This window comes from Phalacrocorax carbo, chromosome Z, assembly GCF_963921805.1.
Source record: "Phalacrocorax carbo chromosome Z, bPhaCar2.1, whole genome shotgun sequence".
NCBI lineage: Eukaryota > Metazoa > Chordata > Aves > Suliformes > Phalacrocoracidae > Phalacrocorax > Phalacrocorax carbo.
Window position 1 is genome coordinate 29989469 of NC_087548.1, and position 18830 is coordinate 30008298.

At 40.5% G+C, this 18830-nt stretch overlaps 1 protein-coding gene across 1 annotated transcript in view; it reads right to left on the reverse strand.

Moving 5' to 3' along the window:
* The window catches only part of TNPO1 (transportin 1), a 70459-nt gene extending 57482 nt beyond the window's left edge, over positions 1 to 12977 (reverse strand). The window contains exon 1 of the mRNA XM_064439176.1: positions 12910 to 12977. The gene's annotated coding sequence lies outside the window, so the exon portion shown is untranslated. The remainder of the gene's footprint in view (positions 1 to 12909) is intronic.
* Between the last annotated feature and the right edge of the window lie 5853 nt (positions 12978 to 18830).

Below are 18830 nucleotides of genomic sequence, written 5' to 3' on the forward strand. Positions count from 1 at the left end.
ATCTTTCTGCAGTAGAAAGTAGAGAAAAAGGCCTACAAATCAGACTATGAATGGGAGACTCTACAGTTAGTGGGGACATCTATACATTTTAGATTATTATCCTCCAAGATAGGTTCCTCCTTAGGGCCCAAACTAATACCAGCTTAAGAAGAACATATGAATTCCTGTAACTGCAGCAACATAGCTAAGTTTTGAAATACTTGGAATACTTCACAAATAAGATAGTCTTAGACCTTGCTGCATGTGATTAGATAGAAGGGAGTCAGGAGACACTGTATCCTTGAATAGAATAAATAAGGGAGATGTTCTAGAATAAGCTAGTTTAGTATCAGTAAGAAATATGTAAGCAAGCTAAGAACAAACTGAGCATGCCCAGAGGCTGAGTTCAACCAGCAGACACGGTGAGGAAGAATATGGACCAGAGGACCCTGGAAAGCCACCAACGAATGTGAATGCACATGCATTAAGGACATTTGCGTATGTTAATGAACTCCAAGAATAGTATGAATATGATAATTTTCTAGAAAGTCAATGTATATATATATATCTTAATTGCATACAGCCCCTGTGGTAGAGCAACTCGGTGCCCACACCAGGTGGAATGATCCCATGCGCCTGGCACCACAATAAAGAATGCCTGCTTCCTAAAACTACAAACTGAGTTTGAGAGGGTTCTTGTATTTGCTGACTTATGGTATCAATACAGGATCCTTAACTACTCCGCATACACAGAAATCAAAGCAGATACCTCATCTTGCTGGATACCTTCTCTTCTTGATTATTACCTTTAAGTTATTTATTCTTACCTATCTCTAATCCTTTAAATTCTGTAAGGAAGCAGGAGAGGGGAAAATAATTTAACTGAGTCAAGAAAAAACCTTCAGATTGAAAGCAAAGACCATTATAGGAAAAAAAAAAAAAGAGAAAACTGTTTCTTTATGTATCCTTTGCGTCTTTGTCTTCTACAACCTGTTTCCCTCAAGCAAGAATCTTCTTGTGTAGAAAGGAATTCAAAATCCATGTTAAACGAAGTACCAGGCAGAGGCAAGCTACCATTCAAAACGTAAGATGGCCTGGTTCATCACACTCAATCAGTAGAATGCACTAGAAATAAATTTGAAACACCTCATCTATATATGTTAAGAAGACAAAAGTTCACTGACGACAGGAGCATTGCACAGATGCTGAGGCTAATCTTTGATTTCTCTATTATCCAAGTTTCAGATGTCACGCATTAGCCAGAATCCACTGGTATCACTACAATATGTAATATTAAAAAAACAAAACAAAACCAAAAAAACCCCACCCCACCAAACACCAATCTATACCTTTAATTCATTTCTCTCTCTGCAAACCTTGCTGAGTTCGACTTGAGTATCCACAAAAAGCCCAGAAGTAAAATTTTTATTTTTGGTTTTCTTGACAATACTCTCTTCCCTTTCTCTCTCAGAATGTCCCATTAGATCAGGCTGAAATGACACATATCTGGCATTTGCCATACATGGAAACAAAATGAATGGCTACAATATATAGTACTGCTAATTCGTTTGAAATCCAGTTGCTCAAGTGGTAGCTCTGAATAGCTGTTTTCTAACCAGCAACCTGTGTAATAATTGACAGTTAATACTTGAGAGACAAATGTAGACAGCACAAATGGGAGATTTATAACAGAATACCCTCCCCACCCCTCCAGTAGTATCAGTGCGCTGAAAAGAGAAAGAGGAGACTGGTGCAAATTCCTCCCAACAACCAGCCGGAAAAGAGATCTGCACTACTAGGAAGATGTCCCATCCCTCAAATGTCATAGCCTCCAAGCTGCACCTTTGGGAAGTAAAACATCTCACTGTTAGTGGTTTTGAAACTAGTTTCAAGTAATTATTCTCTAATAAAAAATTATTATCAAGTTTGTCCTAATTTCAGAATTGTTACACAGTTTCTGCCCCTTTACCATTTAGAACATTTTTCCCAGTCTTTAGCTTTACTACATTGCTAATATTGAATTTCTTTTTTTGTTTTAGAGAGAATTCTAATAAGCTATCTTCTTGTCACAAAATTCAGGTGCTGCTACCTGTGAAAATGGTATTTAATAACAGGAATCAATCATTCAATCCATTGCTGAAATCCAGGCTTCCAAGTTCCCATGCAGACTGCTTATAGTGTCTCTCTGTACCTCTGTGTACAGAAGGTTTGTACACTGGAACAGATAGCTTCCTGTGTAAATGCTCCTATTTCAGGCTAAGATCGATGTGGATTAAGCTAAGGAGGAAAAAAGCTCTCATAACACAGAATAAATGTGTCTATGTGAAGGAACTCACGCAGAATAGCTATTGCTATATTATTTTGCAATGTATTCTGCCTGGAGACATGCCCTAACATTTCACTTAGAAAAATACTGGTAGTCCTCACATCCAGCATGTTGAAGGAGAATCCATTATAAAACGTTTAGTGCAGTCGTTCTGAGTTCAGCCATATGATACAATATTAATATTTATTACACAATGATTTATTTGAATAGTCTTTAGAAGAAGACAGTTTGACCCTGTGAAGTACGAGGGAGGTTACTGATGAGATAGATGGAAAGACAGTCTGAAAGGATTTTCTGTCCGTGACTGAAATAAAGTCTGTGAACTTAATTTTATATTTTTCTGGAGCTGATTGCTTATTACGATAGAACAATTGTTTTAAACAGAAGTCCGAGGAAATTTTAGAAAAATATTTTTAAGATGGGATCTCAACATTATATTTGTGGAGAGTCATATGAAAACATTGGCCAGAAGAGGCTGTAAGCTTACTACTTTCTGGCAAATGCAACAGCAACTGATTTAAGTGCTGCAAGTGCAATTCTGTTGAACACAGGACTTACGTAAGATTTGCACAAATGGTATTAAGTTCCCATATGTAGCAGTAGAATCTCTTTCTGGTAACTAAGGACACAAAAAACCATTTTTTAAGAGTTCTTTGATGTCAGAGGATGACAAAAAACTGAATAAGACAGTACCAACAGGAAACCCACTTGACAGAAGTTAAGACAAATCCAACATGATCCAACGTACAATGGAAAGCCTTGGAGTAAAGTAAAAAGTTTTGTGGAATGTACCAAACTAAGAATTTTCTTCATTGGTAGGGGTAAGATTATCTTAAAAAAGAGGTTTTTTTTCTTCTATCTTTGGACAGAATTTCTTCTATCTGTAAGGAGCAACCTGATAGCAACATTTGAAGCAGCAACCATATGGGCTTTCAGATAATATAATTTCAGATTTGGGTACTGTTAGTTGACCTTCATTTTGTACTGTCATTCATTCCCTGCTGCTGGTAGGTCTGGGATTGGAATGAGAAGCTGAAGAAGCTATGAGAAATTACACTAGCTTCCTACCTTCTTAAGACAATTATAGCTATAATTGGTTTTGTCTTATGTTGCATATCATACTAGAAATCGTGTATGTGTACAATTGATCTCATAGCATGATACCTCATAATGAAGCTGAACTCGTATTTCTTGGAACAGTGGACATTTCAATATTGGAGGCAAATAAATCTCCAATGTGATTTGCTCTCCTTGGGATATCAGCTCGATGATGGACTTTTTCTGAGAGTACCTACAGTTATGATAATGTACCTGCTCAGGAAACCTGGTACACTGTTGCCTGTGAGAAAGGGAGAGCTGTTCTGGCTCTCCAGTTGTAGCATCACTGTCCACAATTTCATGGTTTCTTTTCCTAAAAGTGAAGAGCACTATTTCTTTTTGTAGACAATGTCTGTAAAAGCCTGTGCTGTGGGATCCCATTGAGCAGATGAAATAGTATACATGATAACCTGACAGCCTGTAATTCCACTCTTCTGACAGAAGTATGTTACTTCTTTATTTAATGAATACCTCTGCTCCTCGTGCATCCAATGAGCCCAGAGGAAAGAGTAGAGCAATATAGCTTCCATATATATGAAGGTGCAAAATTGCAGATAAAATGGACGAGAGGCCACAGCATGCACTAACTTTTGATGTTTTGTAGAACAATTAATTAAGAGTCAATGTAAGTTAGGTTTACAAACAACACTAACATTTGATTTTTTTAGAACAGTTAATTAAGACTTAATGCAAATTAGGTTTACAAACATCAACACATAGCACAGGCTTACATACAAGTCAGAACTGAAAACCAAGTCTATTGTTGATGGGTTCAGTTAGACACACGACATTGTCAGCTGCAGACACAAAAATCGGATAAGCCTTCACCAATTTGGAAATCATCAGGAGTGCTTTAAATTCTACTTTGATAGGATGAAACACCCTTCTTATAATTCATTGAAAGTCGAGCTGACTGAACAAGTAGTAGACCTAGTGGAAAACTGCAAAGATCTCTCCATTTAAAATGCCTTTGATCAGCTAATCTTCTGGACAGGATACATTGGAGGCATCATCTCTTCAAACTTGCTGTTATTTCATTTCCACAGCTAGAGATACAAAGTAGAAAGGTATTGTGTTGCTAATGATTTGCCACACTGTAATCACACATGCAAGATATTAAAATGGCAGTACATGTTCTTAATGCTGGCAGTCATAAAACACTGACTCTGGAAAAAAAGGGCTGTTTCAGAAAATATTCACACCCTGAATTTGTGACAGAAGATACAAGATCTATCAGCTGAAGTCTAAGCTCGTAAAACATGCTCCCTCCCCTACTTTTTTTTTTTCCTCCAGGACACAAGCTTCTTTCTCCAAATTCTAGACTACTTCACTTAGCTCTCCTACATGAAGCATAAGAACCTCTGTAATTGCCTAACACAAGAGGGATTTTTGAAAGCATGGAAAATAAAGATTAACTATGGACTGGGAGGTGAAAGTGGAATGCTCTGCATTTGGGTAACAAGCCCCGCTTGTTATTGTAACAGGCTAAATCTATTCAGAGATGCAAAGGCAGGAGTCATTCTTGAGGGCCCAGAGTCTTATTTAAACCTCTAATGTAAAATTTCCTGTCTGTAATTCACCATGTGCTTTTTGCCTCCTTAAAAATCTTTCAAGCAAGTTGAACCCTATTCAACTCCCTATTTAACTATATAGTAAGGTTTCTTTCTCTTAGCTGTAGAGGGCAAGGCAGTTGGTGTCTGCTGCAGGATTTTGGTCAAACTTAAGTTTCTCTACCTGATGACTCAGGCTGCTCCAAGACAGAAATAATATGACACATAGCTTTTGAACCTGTTAATAGATCAGAACTGAGACTTTTGGGAAGAGCTGAGAAAAGTAGCATATATAATTTAAAAATGAAGTTATGGATGAAAAAAGCCACATCCATGTGATACCTGATACCAGCTTCAAAAGAACATACAGCCTCCTCTAACTGCAGCAACATAGCTAAGTTTTGAAATACTTGGAATACTTCACAAATAAGATAGTCTTAGACCTTGCTGCATGTGATTAGATAGAAGGGAGTCAGGAGACACTGTATCCTTGAATAGAATAAATAAGGGAGATGTTCTAGAATAAGCTAGTTTAGTATCAGTAAGAAATATGTAAGCAAGCTAAGAACAAACTGAGCATGCCCAGAGGCTGAGTTCAACCAGCAGACACGGTGAGGAAGAATATGGACCAGAGGACCCTGGAAAGCCACCAACGAATGTGAATGCACATGCATTAAGGACATTTGCGTATGTTAATGAACTCCAAGAATAGTATGAATATGATAATTTTCTAGAAAGTCAATGTATATATATATATCTTAATTGCATACAGCCCCTGTAGTAGAGCAACTCGGTGCCCACACCAGGTGGAATGATCCCATGCGCCCAGCACCACAATAAAGAATGCCTGCTTCCTAAAACTACAAACTGAGTTTGAGAGGGTTCTTGTATTTGCTGACTTATGGTATCACATGGACAAGCATGATGTAAAACATTCTCATGTAAGACATGAGAATGATGTAAGACATGTGAGGTATATTCATCAATGACCTGGATGATGGGATAGAGTGTAACCTCAGCAAGTTCACTAATGATACCAAGCTGGGAGGAGTGGCTGATACACCAGAAGGCTGTGCTGCCATCCAATGAGACCTGGACAGGCTGGAGAGCTGGGCCGAGGGGAACCTCATGAAGTTCAACACAAGCAAGTGCAAGGACCTGCACCTGGCGAGGAACAACCCCATGCACCAGGACAGGCTGGGGGCTGACCTGCTGGAAAGTGGCTCTGCTGAAGAGGACCTGGGAGTGCTGGTGGGCAGCAAGGTGACCATGTGTCAGCACTGTGCCCTTGTGGCCAAGAACGCCAGCAGTATCCTGGGATGCATTAAAAGGATTGTGGCCAGCAGGTCAAGGGTGGTCATCCTCCCCCTCTACTCTGCCCTAGCGAGACCACATTTGGAGGACTGTGTCCAGTTTTGGGACCCCCGGTTTAAGAATGGCAGGGAACTGCTTGAGCAAGTCCAGTGGAGAGCTATGAAGATGATCAGGGGGCTGGAGCATCTCCCTTATAAGGAAAGGCTGAGAGACCTGGCTTTGCTCAGCCTGGAGAAGAGAAGATTGAGGGGGGATTCCATCAATACCTATAAATACCTGAAGGGTGGGTGTCAGGATGGTGGGACTAGGCTCTTTTCAGTGGTGACCAATGACAGGACAAGGGGGAATGGGCACAAGTCGGAACACAGGAAGTTCCACTGAAATATGAGAAAACAATTCTTCACTGTACGGGTGACAGAGCAGGAGCACAGGCTGCCCAGGGAGGTTGTGGAGTCTCCTTCCCTGGAGACATTCAAAACCCGCCTGGGTGTGTTCCTGTGCCCCCTGCTCTAGGTGTGCCTGCTCAAGCAGGGGGGTTGGACAAGATGATCTCCAGAGGTCCCTTCCAACCCCTACCATTCTGTGATTCTGTGAAGACTGAGCGAAAAAGAGATGCCATCCCTGAAATTCTAGCATTAACTTTTGTTCAGTTATGTTCTCATCCTTGTCAACTAAAAGAGATTAGTGAAAACAAAGAAACAGATGCAAGATTCCTGTCTCCGCTTACTACATGTTTGAGAAAGGAGTCCTACCTCTGCAAACCTTGGAAAGAAAGTCATAGAATGAGTCACTGCATGGTGCCTGTTCCTCTAACAATAGCTCCCCTGTGACAGACAGGGCCATTGTGGGAGTCCTGCTGCAACAATAAGGCAGAAGTATACCACAGCAAATGTGAAGGAGAGTACCCCTCATGATGGGGCAGTGCCAAATCTGGGGAAGTTCTTGGCCCTGAAAAGAGGGTTCCTTAAAATCCTTTAAATTTTTAATATAATTTTAAAGAAGTTTACAATTTATTTTAAGTTATTCACAGTTATTAAAGGAACTTAATCTAGGTAAGCGGTGATGTGTTTTTAAGTTTACTTTGAAAAGTCTGCACCATGATGAACCAAAATACATCAGCAGTGTTCTAACTGTAGTCAATACATATTTTAATAAACGAATTTTAATGCAAAATATGTGTAAATCACTTATATATCCCCCACAATGCAGTTCACCAGTTTAAATGGGGTTTTGTACACCATCATCTTAACACTCATAAATAATAATTATGCAATAGAAACATCTTTGGTATATTTTACATTAAAATGTAAAAATTAGGAATCTCATCAAATAAGAAACGGAACATGTAAAGGTACTGAAGCCCTTTTGCTACTAGAAAGGAGTAACAAATATAACACAAATGGTGTGTTTATTTGCAAGTATGTTTTGGTGCATAAATGAGATATGAATGATCTACTGAGGAAAAGAAAAGCTACAAGCATAAAGTAAAATTAAAACCAAATACACAAACCTAAACTTTTTGGCCTTCTGATTTAAATTATTAAAATTAGTTATTTTTTACTGTTTAAATCAGGTCACTGTCATTTCACAGCATGCACCAGCACCAACTGTAAAGAAATTACTACAAAGGATGTCTCAAAAAACCGAGGAGTCTCCTCAGGTCAAGACTTATCAGGCATTATTAGGAATTCATTATAGGGATCAAGGCAGAAACGATATTGGGTGTACTAAGAACTGATTAGTCAGTTTTGGGTTTTATTTTTACTTCTTGGCAAAATATCTTGTATCCAGGATGCACAGAATTGAGGAACACACAATCAACTACTTTCCGTCCCATTTTTTCTGAACGCTCAATGTGCATTGTATTAAAACATTCACACACAGAACCTGCATTAAGACATACAGCTGTCAGTGACACTTCCACCATCAGATCTGTCACTGGTGGCAACAGTGGTGCTTTGGTGATACTTGCAATACTGACAGCAATACTGTAGGCTAAACCATCATCACTGGTGGCTAGTGTATTGTCCCCCGATGGCTGATGAATTTCCTTACTGCAGTAAGTGGCTTATCTAAGGTCCTTAGGATGCTGTTGCCTCAAGGAAGTGATGGTATTTGGGTTTATACTAGAACCTGAGTGACTCCAGCGAGCTGGTATCTGTCCTACATAGGGACTAATAGGAGTCACACATGATTTCGTAGGGACACAAATGGAAGAAGACTTAAAAAGCTTCAGGCAGAAACTAGAATTCAATCTTTTATCCAGTGAGCCTGAGTACAGTTGTTTTGCCTTCTCTAATCTCTAATATCAGGTAAACATTATGAAATTACATCCTCCTGATAAAAAGTGAGCAAATAATTACTGATCTGGAATGGAGCTTCCTCCAAAAGAGACAAAGCTGTGCATGGGGTCATCAGTGAGGGGAACTAACTGCTCCAATCATACACATAAACAAAAGGTATGATCCCCTAACCACCTTAATCAAAGAAGCAATACTCTTAGAGTAAATAAGCAAATAGGACTTATTTGATCTTACCGAGACCACTAAGGAATGAATACAGACAATCCTTGTCTTTCAAGCCTCAGGTGACAAGGAGGATAAAAAAGAATAAAGGGTAGAGGTAGAAGTACAGACAACACCCTGCCACCCCCAAATTGTTCTGACATTTACATACACAGTGGAATTTGCAAACACATTAAAAACAACATTTTTGCCTCCTCTGAATATCAGCATTTTTAGATGGCAAATAATAACAGTTGAATTTATTATTAATATAAAATCCACTACAATTCAAGTGCTTCAACTTTAACTCAGCAGGAATTATGTGAGACAATTGTAACAGAATAGAGAAATATTTTTAGAAATCAAAACAGTATTAGAAACTCCTTTAGAAAATTTCTAGTGTTCATCTGACCAGAACAATAAAACTCACTGGATAATCTCGTAAGGAAAACAGCATAACCTTAGCAGTGAAGACTATTTCAATTCATAGATGTGCACTGAATATCTAATGCAAATGGACATTTCAACAATAGAATGCTTCAACTTTTTCAGTTTAAGCATGTACAGTTATATTCTAAATGCTCTTGGATACGACATCTGAAGATGAGATTTAAAAGAAGCCTTGGACTTTCAGTTAAACAAGATATTCAAGTTGCTACAGCTTGAAGCCAACAGACACCACAGAAGAAAGCCTATATAGTTTTTGAACACAGATCTTCATGGGCCTTTCCAGCAATGAATGTTAAGAAATCACTGAATAATTCCAGGTAGACAGGTGGTCTTACACTGGTTGAGAAAAAAAAAAGGCTCAAATACAGGAAGTAATTTAAAAAGTGATGTATAACAGTATAGTTCTAACTGTATTCTCTCATTTCTACCTTTGTTTTTTAAAAAAAGCATTCTCACATCTGTATCTGCAAAAGCAGCTTTGAAGTAATATTGAACCAGTGTAAAGGAAATTGCAAGCAAGTCTGAATGCAAGCAATGCACCTAAGCTAAAACTTGTGCACTGAGGTGGCTACATTACTGTTTCTACACAGATAGAGATTGTTGTGTAGATGAATGATCAGGCAAAATTTCTTCGGGAGTTAGTGCAGCCTTAGCAAAACATTATATATATTAGAAGTGCTACCGGTCCCCTTAGCAATTATTTTACCTCCTTCTAGTTCAAATGTAGCATTTCATGCCAAAACAAGAACCACTAGAAACCAAAAATTAAATTAAAGGTACATTATACATTCAGGTGAGAAAAGCCAGATATACTTAAGGAATCTGAACATGTAAAAATGTAATTTGATAAGGAATTTCATTGCCATTCTTACCTGAGTTGTAAATTTTCAACATTTTAGGCATTTAAATACTTTAGTGTTGGTTTGTGAAGTTTAACAATGGTATTTGAATCAGAGGTTAGCTGCTGTGATTAGTTGTTAGCTACACATGTAAAGTAATTCCCTTAAAATGCTGCTAATAACACAACCAATCCAGAACAAATATTTCAAGGTTTTTAAAGGTTTGGTTTTCTTTTTCCCTTTCCCAAAGGTCAAGGAAATTTATTTAGTTGAGAAATTATAATTTAAAATTATTCAATTTACCTTATATGCACAGGTCATTTAATAACTTTACAGCCATTTTAATACATTTTTAACAACCTGTTGCAAATAGCTTCATCAACTCCACTAAATAAATTTGCTGGCGTCCTACATATCATCTTTGTGTTAAAATAATAATGTATCTGCTACATGAAACAAAGCCATGAGGAGTTGAAACCACAGTTACAGGTTAAATTATCTATAGATGAGAATAAATTAATATGTCAGTCCTACATATCAGTTCTTATATATTATCATGATGGAGTATCTGGGTTTTTTTTCCTGCTAGTGATTTTATGGTCTTCACCTTGAGGCATGCTTTCTTGTATGCTGCCCTAAAAAAAACAAAAAAAAAACACCCAAAACCCCCCCCCCAAAAAAAAAGGAAAAAAAGCAAAAGGCATTACATGACACTTTCTGCCCTTTCTTGTATTTTATGTGTTCAGAGTTGTCTTAAGTCTCTCTCATAGTTCTCGTTCTTCTTCTATCTGCCTGTTGCAGAACATTTGTAATTTGTTTTGTAATTTAGTTGTAAACCATATGCAGAAAAGACCATTGTTTTGTTACATCTTTCAGATTATCTTCACTAACAAAACTGAGTATTTGACAATGTCCTAGCTTTAAAATGGTGGCTCACATACAATTAAAAAAACCCACAGTTGTAAAACTTAGTCCTACCACCACTGCATTGGCAGAATACCAACAGCACTAAAGTTGCTCAGCATGAGTAAGGCCAACACTGACTTTAAATATTTTTTCAGGGTTTCAAATTTGAACTTAAAAGTCTAACTGAGGAAAGCAGAGTTCAGTCCCAAACTCACTTATGACAAAATCAGCATAATATTAAAGAACATCTGTATAAAAAACAGTTGTTTTCTCTAACATACACTTACCAAAAGTGTAGACAGGAGAGCTAAACCTCACTTAAGTAAGAAGATACATTTGCCTGCCTTCATTCAGGTCTTCCTAGATGCAAGGTTGATGTAATACATCTATATAATACTGTCACAACAGTGTAATGAATTTTATTATCTTAAATTGGCATAATCTTCTGGTGGACCCAAGGATTAAGTTGTAAGGAAAACATTACACTATACATGACTGCTTTGTTGAATTACTTCTGAACTTGAGATATCTCTTGTAAGCTCCACAGAAGATGCTGTAAGGGATGCTGCAGAGCTCAAAAGCACACACTACAGCAGCTTTTCTTGAATTCCTTCTGACAGATGCAATATTTTACCAGATATCAAATTCTCCTATACTAGTTAACTTTTGAAATTAATACCTCACCTCCTTATTTATCACTTTATCACCAGATCTCTCAATTCTAACACTTCCTTATGATTTCTGCTGCTACCTCTGATAAAAGTATCATGTTTTATTTGTGAAAACAGCAACTCGGATTACCAATAACTCACAGGCCAACTTTTAAAATTTCTATCACAGTATAAGCCCAACTTGTATGACCTCAGATAATTTAGGATAGTTAGCTGTTTTCAAGAGTATACTCTTTCTCCAAAGCTTCAAGAAATAAGTGTGGTAAAGAAGTTTTAAATCATCCTTATGCCCAATTAAATCTGCATTACTTCTGAATTTAGAAACATCCTGAAATACATTTATCCAAAGAAAGACCTATAGGGAGATCCTCAAAAGGCAGCCTCCACTATTTAAAAAAAAATAATAATAAATAAATAAATAAATAAAAAGGGGGAGTCCAGCTCCAGTGGAGCTGAGGTTAACCCCTCACTGTGATCCATTAGCCCTGTCACCTGGCATAAAAGAAACAAAGCAAGGGCAGTAATCTCAGTGTCTGCTGATTCTCAATCCCATGCACCAATACAAAAATTCATATTCTAAAAAGGAAAACATATTAAAGCATGCAGATTTATATATTCTATTCACTTTTTTCTTATCTAGAAGAAATCTGTCTCATCTTTCAAACATCTTGTACAACAATTAATAAAAAAGACTGAACTCTGTGGTGATTACATGCAATATTAACCTCTTTCTCATAGAATTCCCTTATCAGTATCACCTTTTCCAACCCACAGTTTATAAGACTGCAAACAGAAGTAGCAAACAAACAAAACATACCTTGAAATGTACACTGCAAATGGGGAATGCTGTGAATACTGCCAGTTGTGCTTTACTTAATTTTTGTTTGCTATTTTGATTCTGTGCAATCACCAAGAAATTAAAAGAGTCAGTAGAACAGGCAGAGCTAACCTAAAATATCCTTCCTTGCTTAACAGAAAGACATACTATCATCATAAACTGTAAAATATATTACAAGTACTCATGGGGTCAGGGAGCCAATATGGTTCTTTTCCGGAAGAATAGGGTACTCTCCAGAAACAAAGAATTGTGCAAAATTATCACACACAAACAAAGAATGTAATAACATGACTCTTGTGTTCTTGTTAATGCAATTGGTTCCCATTTCTTCAAAAGCTCCATTCAAACCCCATCTTGTTTGTTTTTAACTGCTTCTTATGGGTCAGATTCAACAACTGAAGCTTTCACCTCTTTTGCCAACTCTACTTACTTACATTATACTTAATGGAGTACAGTGAAGTCACTCCTGATTTCCAGCCACGTAGCTCAGGCTTGCCTGCACAAGAAAATTAGACCAATTTAGCTTAAACTTGCCTATATATCAATTTGGAAAATCCTGTGCAAAATAATTTATTTTAATTTAAGTTTGGCATATTCTCCCCCCCACCCCAAGGAATTGACTCAAGCTCAACTGATGTAAAACAAACTGAAATACAAGTATCTACTTGGAAATTTGCAATGATTTAGCTTATTCAGTATAAAAAGCAGTCCTGTGCTTTTTAGTCTCTGACAAGAATGAGACTCTTGCCTCTCCACACTTGTCTGCTACTGACTTTCCTCATTTCTCTGTAAAAGTGGTGACCAAACTGTAGCACTCAAGCCACTCATATCTGCTTCTATGACACGTTCAATACTGAACTGAGCCACAGCTCCTGGGTCTCACTGCTCTTATACAGGCAGTATAGCAACTGCCTCCTAGGTCCTGTAAAACCTGTGTAAACACAGTTAGGAACTACTGCAGCCACCACCTGCATTCAACAATAATGACTGGTTCTGCCACTCCCAGGTAGACATGCACTTCTAGTTTGGGATACAGGAAGACCACCAAGACATGGTGAAGTAGGAAGAACAGGATTAGGGAGACAGCATGCACACAGGGGAAGCCAAGGTTCCGCTTTGTCTTTGGTGGAAGTGAAGGTTCACGATCTGGGTGTGTGCAGGAGAAAGGATGCAGCTGAAGCCTGAAATTAAAGTAAACTTCTGTGGGTGCATGAATGGATACGGAAGGTTAAGAGCGAGCATTAAACCGCAATCCTAGCTTGGAAGGCCGGAATATGCAGTAGGAAAGCTGGGAGACGAGCCATAGATCAGGCTCTGGTTTTGCGTGGTTAGAAAAGCATGTGACCCTGGATGCCAGAAGTTACTGATGATGACCATATACCTGCTAACTAGGTTTGGAAACCCCTGGTCTGTGCTACCTCACCACCATTTCTGCGAGGGTGTCCTTTCTAGGTTCTAATATAGTAACAGTTCTCTTGCGTCTTTGTACCTACTCACCTACTGTCTATTCTCCTTTCTCTTCTAAAAACATTTTATCTGGTCTTGTCTTTCCCTCTGCTTTTATATAGCATTTATCTATTATTTAAATTAATGCGCTTAATGGCAGGCTTGTCATATGCTTAAACATTCAAAATGTGCTGCTTATCTCACAATGGCTTGTAGAAAATGCTCTACAATATTAAATTATTTATTAGGAGAATAATTTAAGCATAACTTTCTATTCTATACTCAAGGTTTAAAACCCAAAGTTTTTCTTTAAACACTAATTTGATTGTATGTCTTATTTCAGATTTGACTCACGTACACACAGACACAAATACACCAACTTAAAATTTCAAAAAAAATCAGTACACAGGAAATGAACAGGGAATATTTTAAATTGTTTAAATTTCACTCCAGAGTCTGGTTGGGAAAGGAAAACCCTCTAGATGCTAAAAGTGACATTTGGAGGTTTATTTCATAGCATATCTTTAAAAGATGCTGTATTCCATGGCATCCATGTGTACATGCATAAACAGATTATTATGTACACTGTGTTATCTTCAATACAATAGATCATGTACATAAACCCAACAACACTGGGTCTACACGATGAGAGATTTTTTAAAATAAAATTTGAGTACGAATTACATATCTATTGAATATTTATATACATAATGCATAAAATATATAATAATATAATAATAGATGTATAATACATATAATAAATAATGTGTTATTCTATATATCTGAAATCTATCAATGTATGTAGAAAACCTACCCAACTATCCAAACAATACTACAAAACAGTGGACGGAAGTGGAACTGGTGATCAAAACGTAATACTGTTACATGTATTTAAATATTCATAGAATCTGGAATAGTATTAACTGGTAAAATTAATTTCTATGCTCAAAACTAATAAAAGTTGCAACATAATTAAGGCATAAAAGTAATGGAAATTTAGTCCTACCCTTTCCAGAACAAAGCAAAGAAAAAATCCTTCCGCCTGTTGTATGTCACTAGCACAACTTCATTGAAAATAATGCATTGATCAGTGCGCACCAATTTCACAATCCTGTGGTACAAGTTTTTTTATGACAGTGACAACAACACTGGGTCTACAAAAGGAGATCTCTACCAATGAGACATTTCAAAGAAAAAAAAATCTCAGTCTTGATTTCAGCCCCAATCTTCAAACTATACAGATTCTAGAATATCAGCTTTGATGAAAGAGGATTATATCTGGCCTTCTGCCACCCTCCTTTGTACCCATAGCATCTTGGTGTGCCTGAAGCAGGAACAGGAAGGAAACGGAATTATACTCTACTCCAGCTCTGCCAGTCTGCTGGACAGCTCTGTGCATATCTATCACCTGATTATAAGGTAGCTCCAACCCTGGGGCTGCCAGCATGAACCTAAAATTAAGCACACATATCTGTGTTCTGTTGAATATCCACAAAAAAGGACTCCTAAACTGGATTCTAAATAAATAGAAAAGTATGCCAGATAACCTAATAAAAGCCTACATTCATAAACCCACCATTAATATTGTTTTCGTCTTCCTGTCACAAGGCATGCTTAGCTCAATTTAGCAGCTGTGCTTACATCTGTATCAATTTCTGAAGTCACTGAAAAGTGTGTCACTGCCTGTATCCCACAGTAAACATGGTCCTTACTCAATATTCATTCTACCCAGAGCTGTCCTCCTTTAAGACAGACAATAAACTGGTTTTTTAATGCTGTCTTTGCAGGATCATAATTATCCTTTTTTTATTATACTGCTAGCTATAAGCTATTATACTGCTAGTATAAGCTAGCTACATTTTGAAGAAATACATTCTAAAATAACTCTGATCGTATAGAAACTATTCTTCTCAGTTGTAGGCACCTTTCCTCCATCCTCCCACATATCATTCAAATATAACTACAGTTCACACAGCAGATGTAGAATGAGGACTTTTAGAAACAGACCACGTACTGTCATTTTTAAACATAGCTGAGATCTGGATTAGTAATAGGGGCTCAGTTTCCAAGTCTACCAAAGGCTCCTTCTATGATCTTGAGAGTGTGATTATTTTTTCTGTTCAATTACTCGTGTACAGAAGGGACACAAGTCAACTTTTTGTTCAGTGAGTATTGTAAGGACTGAACGACATTTGTGAAGTATTCGATACCACATTAAGGGCTGCTTAAACATACCAGAAGGCAAGCAAACAAGTTACGAAGCTGTGGTGGCCAGAATACATTGCAGAACAATCCTCACAGTAGGAAGATCTCTCAGGTCCTGAGCAGAAATTCAGGTGAGAGGAATTACTACCTTCATAGCAAGGAGATAAATATCTCACAGACTTAATAAATCAATAGATCAATAAATTTATACTAACCCAAAAAGCATTCCTGCCCTTTGTACAATCACTTCACAAAAGCTTTACAAATTCCACTGGCTATTTCCACAGAGTGCCTAAATTAACAGCCTCCCTAAGCAAACAAACAAAAGTACATGAGAGGCACGAGGTTTGTCTCCCCTCTAATATTTCGGGGTGGGGGGAGGAGGGACTAGTTAAAATCCCACCAAGGCTCTACAGCAGGAACCCCCACGCGCACCAGAAAATAAGGCAGGAGAAACAGCCACGTCCCTTCACCCCCAGCGACTTTCACTTTCCGTCTCTCTGCAATGCCAGGGTTCGCGGGCCGCCTGCGGGGCGGCACCGCCCCGCGGCACCGGGGGAGCCAGGGCGTGGCGGGGGCTGTGTGTGCCCGGCCCCCAGGCCCCGGCCAGCCGGCCGGCCGGTCGCACGCCCCTCCCTCCCTCCACCCACCCACCGACCCACCCACCCATCCATCCATCCCCCGGCACGATGCGGCAGAGCAGCGGCTGGGCCCCTACCGGGGCCTCCCCTTGACGCCCGCCACGCCCGCGGCGGCGCTGCCGCTGCCGCTGCCGCCGCCGCTCCAGCCCGCCCCGTCCCACCCCTCCGGCGGCGGGGAGGCCGCAGCTGCCGGGGATGGGCCGTCCCAGCTCGCCTCTCGCAGCCCGGACACCTACCCACACCATCCCGGAGCCCGGCGGCAGGGGAGTGGCAGGGGAGTGGCGAGGGAGCGGTGGGGCGCTGCCGGACCCGACCCGACCCGACCCGACCCGACCCAGCCTCTCCCACCGCGGCTCCGCGCCCGAGCCCGTTCCGGCCCCCGAAATGGCTGAACAAAGGGAACCTCGCTCCGCCGCCACCGCCCCTCCGATTGGCCGGGGGGCGGCCGGGGGAAGGGCTGGCCGCGCCGGGGAGGGCGGGGGCGCCGCTGGCCGGTCACCCTGGCAACGGCGGCCTCTTCGGGGGCATGCGGCCGCGGGTGTGATGGAGGCGGCGGTGAAATGGCCGCCCGGCCCCACCCAGCCCCCCTCAGCCCCGGCCCACGCCGCCGCGGTCCCGGGCCCGCTTTTCCCTGCCGGGTCCCGCGGGGACCCGCCGCTACCTCCCTCAAAGAGGCACGAGTACGAAGGGCTACCAGCCCCTCGGGTAGCGGCCACGGCCCCGCAGGGAGCAATGTTTCCTCCTCAGCGGTTAACGTCCTGCTGACCCACCGGCGCGAACCGGCTCCTCACAGGTGCCCTTCCGTCCCCCGGCCGGGGAGCCTGGGCTCTTCTCCTCCCCACCCCACCACCCAGCGCCCCCCACGCCAGCAGCAGCAGCAGAGACCTGCAGGGGCTCCGCAGGAGGTGGCTGACACACGTGTCAAAAATAATAAAAATTAAAAATTAGGCTAAGGGCTAGGCAGCAAAAGTACAGCACCCTGGATTTCATCTCGAGTTGGCAATGTTACTGCATAGCCAGGGTCTTCCCGGGCTACTCTGATAGTGAGAGCAGCCCTGCAGAGAAGGACTTGGGAGTATGGTTGGACAAAAAAACTGGACATTAGCCAACAATGTGGGCTGGTTTCCTGGGCCGCATCAAAGGAAGCGTGGCCAGCAGATCAAGGGAGGTGATTCTGCCCCTCTGCTCCGCTCTGGTGAGACCCCACCTGCAGTGCTGCGTCCAGCTCTGGAGCCCTCAGCACAGTCAAGACATGGACCTGTTGGAGCGGGTCCAGAGGAGGGCCACAAAAGTGATCCAAGGGCTGGAGCACCTCTACTATGAGGACAGGCTGAAAGAGTTGAGGTTGTTCAGCCTGGAGAAGAGAAGGCTGAGGGGACACCTTATCATGGCCTTTAAACACTTAAAGGGGCTTATATGAAAGATAGGGACAGACTTATTGTCAGGGTCTGTAGTGACAGAAAAAGGGGCAATGATTTTAAGTTGAAAGAAGGTAGGTTTAGATTGGGTATAAGGAATATGTTTTTTATGGTGAGAGTGGAACATGTTGCCCAGAGAAGCTGTGGATGCCCCATCATTGCAAATGTTTAAGGGCAGGTTGGACAGAGCTTTGGGCAACCAGGTGTAGTGGAAGATATCCCTCCTCACAGCAGGGAAGGTAAACTAGTTGATCATTAAAGATCCCTTACAACCCAAACCATTCTGTTGTTCTAGGATTCTATGACTTGTATGGCCAGCTGCTGTGGCAAGACCACTGCACATTCACTCATGGTTGTGGGTATCTCAACAAGTTACAGTGGCAATCTTTACCTGTACTGCAATGCTATCTCCTTGACTGCAAGCACTAGGTACTTTTTTATTAAACAATGAAAGCTAAACATTTTCACCCAGTTTCTAAAGCTTACAGAGTATTTAGAAAAGCACACTCTTGAGATTAACTCAGTAACTTTGCTTACAATCCCCTTGTGCATCTCCTGCTACTGGGGACACATGGTCTTCTCTCAGGCACTCTTCTCATCCAGAGGATCCTCTTTCTCTGCTTCTTAGGCATGCACATGATTTTG